Genomic DNA, 7,430 nt, shown 5'->3' on the forward strand with positions numbered 1-7,430 from the left:
CCACACACTTTAGTGACCCTCTGCCTCAGGATCTTGTTTCTCTTCTCTCTGAACTTATTTCACTGTGCACATCTATTCATTTATTTGAGGAAGCAGCTCTATAGCGGGCCCTGAGGACTCTGTGATAAGTCAGCACTTCTTCCCCCGGTCTCTTTTTCCCTTAAACTTGGAGTCTAACACAGGGGAGGGCAGGCAGTATCAAACAGTTGCATAAATATAAATCAAACTGCAATTACTGCCGCAAAGAAAAAAAAAAGAGAGTGCAATGAGAAGATACGGCAGGGGGCCTGACCCAGGGAATCGAATCTCTGAATGTTGAGAGGAGACGGGAGCCAGAACTGAGGAAAATGGTGCGGGAGTGCAGGGGGTGAGGGGCCCATGCAGAGGAAGTGGGGAGCTGGACAGGGCCAGGGAAACTCACACCAAATAACAAAGTTTTCAGAATGTTCCAAAGGGTTGTGATCTGCTCAGATTTACATTTCTCACACTGTTCACTATCGACTAGATTGTGGGTTCTTTCTGTTATGAGGCTGTGTCATACTCCTTGTTACATCTCGGACCACAACCAGCAGAGGGCTTTGGATGCAATAATTTGGTGCTCGATGAATGCTGATTGAACATGTAGAAATGATGCAATGATGTGACCTTGCACTGGGAAGTTAACAATGATCTTGCTCCGGGGATTCTTGTCTCCCCAAACCAAAAGATACCCCTAGAATCCCCAGGGCTCCACCCCCCCCACCCCCAGCCGTGCAGGTGAATGAGAAGGGCCACGACACTCTGTTTTAAACTTAAATGTTTCAGTTTGTACTATTTCTCTGTAAGGGAAAGAGTTCTTATCGATCCTCTTGCTTGGATATGCATTAGGAGAATTGCTAGTTGGTCACAATCTCAACTGCAAAACTCACTGATCCTCATTCCGATGACTGGAGCCAGCAGGGGCGGAAAGTAGAGGTGGAAATGGAGATTCTCGGTGACTCTCCTGCAATACAGGAGAAGCAAGAGACAGATTCAATCTCTGGGTCAGGAAGATCCCCCTTGGAGTAGGAAATGGCAACCTGCTCTAGTATTCTTGCTTTGAAAATTCCATGGACAGAGGAGCCCGGTGGGCTACAGTCCATGGGGTCGCAAAGAGGTGGACATGACTGAGCCATGCCACGCCAGGGGGGGGAAGTGGATTTTCCTTCCCTAGTTCTTCTAGTTTATCTCTTTCACTCCATCTGATCATCCGTGTGGGGTTTCATATCCCTGACTTGGCTCTTTCACACTCTGCAGACCTTTGCTGCCCACAAGCCCATCTTTGGGATTACAGGTGTCCCTCTGGGACTGGGACTTCTGTGGAACTGACAGCTCTTAGATTTGGAGACTGACGCTTGGCTGTGGCAAATGCTCTCATCCTCTGCTAGAGAAACACTGCCTTGGTGCTCATCAATGATACACTTGCCACCTCCATCTTCAGATACGAAGGGAAAGGCATTTTGGAACAGGGACAAGAGATGGAGACAGGTTTCAGGGGCCCTTTTCACATCATGATGATTTTCTCACAATGGAGCCAGGTTTCAAGGACCTTTGTCCTCTCCGGTGAGGCTTTTCTGCCCAGTGTGTGGTGAGTATGTGAATGTGATTACACAGGTGCAGCGGGAAGATGTACTCCCGATCACTCTATAAATCATCTGATGCTGGCAGCAATCTCATTTTTAAAACCATTAGTAACCACGAATGGTGGCTAAATCACTAACAGTCTTAAACAGCTTCCGTATTTATCTGTTTGCTGTTTTCATCCCTTCTTCTCCCTCGTGCTATTCTGCAATACGGCCTCAACCTCAGAGATTCAGAGCAACTGTCTGCTGAACACATGAATACTAAAGAATCGGTTTCCTTAGTAACGATAACCATGAAGCAGCTCTCAGGACTTCCTGCCTTTCTGTCTGTCTGACTGTTTTCTGTTGGCCACATAGAAAAAGATGCCCAAACCAAGCCTGCCCAGAAAAGAAAGTCAAGTGAAGTCGCTCAGTCGTGTCCAACTCTTTGCGACCCCATGGACTGAAGCCTACCAGGCACCTCCGTTCATAGCATTTTCCAGGCAAGGGTACTGGAGTGGGTTCCCACAGCCCAGAAAAGAGGCGCATAAATATGACCCCTAAGCAGAAGAGGGGGCTGCCCTGGTGGTTCAGCAGTAAAAGAGTCTGCCTGCAACGTGGGCCCGTGGGGTTCAATCCCTGGGTTGGGAAGATCCCCTGTAGGGGGAAATAGCACCCCACTCCAGTATTCTTGCCTGCAGAAGCCCATGGACAAAGGAGCCCCGGCGGGCTACAGTTCATGGCATTGTAAGTCGAACACGACTGAGTGACTAAACCTCCACCACCAAGTGGAAGGGAGGCTTGTTTCTGCTGAGATCACAATCCTTTTCTCCACCCATTGCCCTCTTCTGTGCAGTTAGGGCTAAGTCAGAGCACCTGCAAGTCCGTGACTGCCTCAGAGCTCTTTCTTTCGAGTCAAAATCTGGAACTAGAAAGCCATCGTGCAAGCCACGTCACCAAAATGACACTTTCTCTGTGGGAAACCAACATGGAACTTACACCAAAAGAAGATCTTCTTTCTCTCCACAGTATTGCTAATTATAACAGGAAAATGGGCAAGTAGAGAAACTTTGTTGATTATCCAGGGTGTCATTTTTCCCCTCCCCTGCCTGTTGTAAGAAATCGCCCTGTTTCCTGCCCCTCGTCCCATCTCTAGTCGGAATGAACCCCAGCAGCTACTCTGAGAGGGGGCTGAAGGGGGTGAGCCCTAGGAAGCCTCAGGGTCCCGTTCTGCAGCTGGGTGCTGACCGTGTTGTCCAGATGCTTCTGATGGATTCTGCCGTCTCACCTCCTGGGCACACACTGGGTGCCTCTGTGGCCCCGTCTCCTGGCCTGGATTCCCCGCTGTGCCCGCAGAGGCATCAGCCCACCTGGCAAAGCACACACTTGCCCCTTCTTGTCTCAGTCATCTTCCTAGAGCTGCATCCACTGATCTGCAGATACCAGCTGAGCAACACTTGGCCCTAGACAGGATGCCAGAAGCCGAGGGTCTGGGAATGTGCGCACAGTCCCTGCCCTTATGAGGTTCACAGTCTGAAACAATAACCTGGATGCAGGACAATAATTAGAGTACACTGCAATAGGAGCAGGAGGAGGCGATGGCGCCCCACTCCAGTGCTCTTGCCTGGAGAATCCCGTGGGCAGAGGAGCCTGGGGGAGGAGGCAATGGCGCCCACTCCAGTACTCTTGCCTGGAGAATCCCATGGGCAGAGGAGCCTGGAAGGCTGCAGTCTATGGGGTCACTAAGAGTCAGACACAACTGAGCGACCACTTTCACTTTTCCCTTTCATTCATTGGAGAAGGAAATGGCACCCCACTCCAGTGTTCTTGCCTGGAGGATCCCAGGGACGGGGGAGCCTGGTGGGCTGCCATCTCTGGGGTCGCATAGAGTCGGACTCGACTGAAGCGACTTCACAGCAGCAGCAGCAGCAGCAGCAATAGGAGCGACACCAGGGTGATGAGGGCCCCCGAGAGGAGTACCTAATGCAGCCTGTGAAACTGGAGGCAGAACAGAGACACATTCCTGGAGAAAGGTAAGCCCAAGCTGCCTTAAATTCCTTTTTGAAAAAGGGGATTCCCTGGTGGCCCAGTGGTTACGGCTCTGCGCTTCCACTGCAGGTTGGGGAACTAAGGTCCATCATGCCTCGTGGCCAAAGAATAAAACTAAGAAGAATAACAATGTCCTTTGGGTATAAAAAAAGATAATGCGATAAGGTAAAATATGTTGAACACATATTTGGACTAGGATCTTGACTTGTGTGATACATGTGTTATTTAATTCAATTCCCACAGCGGCGTCCTGTGAAGCAGGTTCCATTATTACTCCCGCTTTACAAACTGGGGCTCACAGGACAGAACTCACAGCCGATCACAGAGCTAGGAATTAGAGGAGCCCACCGTCAAACCCAGAGGTGTGATGGTAAATCCAGGATCTTAAGCACCAGCGGAGTGAAAGCTGGGGGTCCTGACTGCTCTGCAGCGACAGGCCCACAAGCGGCTGCTTTGCCAGAACGTGAGTGGGGGGTGAACCTTGGCGGGCTTGCCGACGAACTTGGCCTCGGTCTTCAAGGTGAGGGCCAGATGTTGAAGGGTTGTAAGTAATGTTTGCAACTAGGGAAGACAATTCTGGCAATGGTGAGGAGGGTGGCTTTGAGGAGCTAGACCTGGTGGCAGAAAGATCACTTAGGAGCCCCACAGTCATCCGTCCCAGTAAGACTTGATGTTGGCCTCAAGTGGGTGATGACAATAGGGAAGCTTTTCCCACGAAGCTCCGTCTACTGGCCATCTGCATCCACAGCACACCTGCAGCCCAGGCTCCAGGCCTGCTTGTGACCTGGTATCTTCAACTGATCCAACCAGTCCATCCTAAAGGAGATCAGTCCCGAATACCCACTGGCAGGACTGATGCTGAAGCTGAAGCTCCAATAATTTGGCCACGTGATGCAAAGAGCTGACTCATTGGAAAAGACCCTGATGCTGGCAAAGGTTGAGGGTAGGAGGAGAAGGGGGCAACAGAGAATGAGATGGTTGGATGGCATCCCCGACTCAATGGACATGAATTTGAGCAAGCTCTGGGAGATAGTGCAGGACAGGGGGAGCCCAGTGTGCTGCAGTCTGTAGGTTACAAAGAGTCAGACATGACTTAGCCATTGAACAGTGACAACAAATAAATAGGTATTAATAGTATCACTTTCTCCGCTTTGAATTTGACTCCAAGAAACAAATATCAAACAGCTAGAAAAGAAAGAAGCGGAACTCTGTGCAATTTCCTATTTACCTAGATACAGAGGCAGACATGAACTCTCTCTTCACATTTTTCCCAATTAAGAATTGAGCCAAAGTCTGGTGGAATGGTGACAAGTTGAGCTGGGCAAATACACACAAGCACGCGCATGTGCACACACACACACACAAACACACACACAGATGGCTGAGACATTCTAATGAGTTGAGGACCTATTGTGTAGCATTTTGAAGGTAACATAATCCACAGCTAATCATTTGAATAGCTTCTCCCATCTGGTCATCTTGTTTTGTCCTGAAGGATTAAAAAATTTTAAAGGAAGTACAACCTGCACACGAATGTTGATAGCAATTTAATTCATAGTTGTCAAAACTTGAAAGCCACGAAGGTGCCTTTCAGTAGGTGAATTGTATAAATAAACTGTAGTACTTCTAGACAATGGAATATTATTTAGTGTTAAAAAGAAAAGAGTTATCTAGGCATGAAAAGATATAGAGGAAACTTTAATGCATATTGCTAAGTAAAAGAAGCTAATCTGGAAAGGATAATTACGGTATGATTTCAACTATGTAACACTCTGGAAAAGCCCAAACTATGGAGACCGTGGGGTGGGCATGAAAAAGAAAGAATTCTGGATTTTTAGGGCGGCAAAACTATTTTGAATGATATTATCCTGGTGCATATACGTCATTATGTGTGTGTGTGTGCTACGTTACTTTAGTCCTGTCTGTTTCGACTCCATGGACTGTAGCCCGCCAGGCTCCTCTGTCCATGGGATTCTCCAGGCAAGAATACTGGGGTGGGTTTCCATGCCTTCTTCCAGGGGATCTTCCCGACCCAGGGATGGAACTCACGTCTCTTATGTCTCCTGCGTTGGCAGGCAGGTTCTTTACCACTGGTGCCGCCTGGAAAGCCTAGACATCGTTATACTTTTGTCTAACCCATCGAGTGAAATGCAATGTAAACTGTGCACTTGGGTGATCGTGCTGTATTGATGTAGCTTCATCCTTATTAAAAAATGTGCAAGGACTTACCTAGTGGTACAGTGGATAAGAATCTGCCCGCCAGTGCACTGCAGGGGGCAGTTGTTTGATCCCTGGTTGGGAAGACGCCACATTTCTCAGAGCAACTAAGCCTGTGTGCCACAACTACTGAGCCCAGATGTGGCAACTATTGAAGCCTGTGTTCAGTCTAGAGCTGGTGCTCCACAATGAGAGAAGCCACTGAAATGAGAATCCCCAGCACGGCAACAAAGAGTAGCCCCTGCTCACCACAACTAGAGAAAGTCTGAGCAAAAGCAGCAAAGACCCAGTGAAACCAAAATAAATAAATAAATTAATTAATGGCGTGAATTTTAAAAAATGTACTAACTGGTGAATGATGTTGGTTCAGATAAACTTCAGGGGCTCCAGTCTTTCTGTTTTGTTTGTTTGGTTTTTCAAGAAAAGAGTTAAATTGGCCTAAAGGGCATAATGGGCTTCCTAGGTGGCACAGTTGTAAAGAGCCCACTTGCCAATGTAGGAGACACAGGGGTCGCAGTTCCGACCCCTGGGTCAGGAAGTTCCCCTGCAGGAGGGCATGGTAACCCACTTTAGTATTCTTGCCTGGAGAATCCCATGGACAGAGGAGCTTGGTGGGCTACAGTCCACGGGGTCGCAGAGTCAGACAGGACTGAAGTGACTTAGCGTGCAAACACATATATGTCCCATGCTCATTTTTAGATAGCTTCCTAAGAACAAACCCGAGATGTACAAAGGATTCAGGAACCCGACTTGTGTGGGACCCTATCCTCTTTTGTAAGACAAGATGTATTCCTGTTCAAAAAAGAAAGAAAGAAAACCTGCAAATAAATGCAGAGGGGGGAATTAATGTAATTCTTTTCCACCTTAGGAAGAGCCTTATGGCCTCTGACTCACTAGCAAAAAGCAACGAATTAGCAACAACAACTCAAAGAGACACAGGAAAATACAACCAGCTCTTCAAAAAACCATAAAATAGCAATTACCATATTTTAGCATAAGTTTCTACACAGAATCATCTCACAGTTATAATTAGGTTGCTAATGTCACACACAATTGGATGATACACTAATTTGGTATACCCTTTATCTAATCTGATAGAAATGTAACATTTAGAGGGCTTGACTTTTTTTCACAAGCAATTAAAAAGGACTTCTTCAGCTTAACTTTAATATCACATTTTAAAAAATTGTGTTGCGCTTTATGATGTGTGTGTAGTGGATAAGAGAGAGAGAAAAAGAGAGAGGAATTCCAACCCAGTTATAGGCACAAGCCATACCCTTTAGTCTCTGATTTATTTCCACCATATAAGATTCTTTTCTTTCTTGCTTGCTTTTTTAAAATCTTTTTTCTTTTTTGCCTTTGGAAAATTAAAACTGAATTTTCTTCTCTAGGACAATTCTCCGTTCCAGTCATAGTAAACACCAATTTCATTTCCATCCTATTATTTTTCTAATTAAGCATTTGTCATGCAAAAGGAGATCTGAGGTGCCTGCACTTTTCATTATGCAAAAAATTCAGTTATGATAATAGCTTTGGGATGGCATCTTGAAGGTGTTATGGAAAAAGAATCAGGAGAGAAATGAA

The sequence above is a fragment of the Capricornis sumatraensis genome, chromosome 5, assembly GCF_032405125.1.
Source record: "Capricornis sumatraensis isolate serow.1 chromosome 5, serow.2, whole genome shotgun sequence".
Taxonomy (NCBI): Eukaryota; Metazoa; Chordata; class Mammalia; order Artiodactyla; family Bovidae; genus Capricornis; species Capricornis sumatraensis.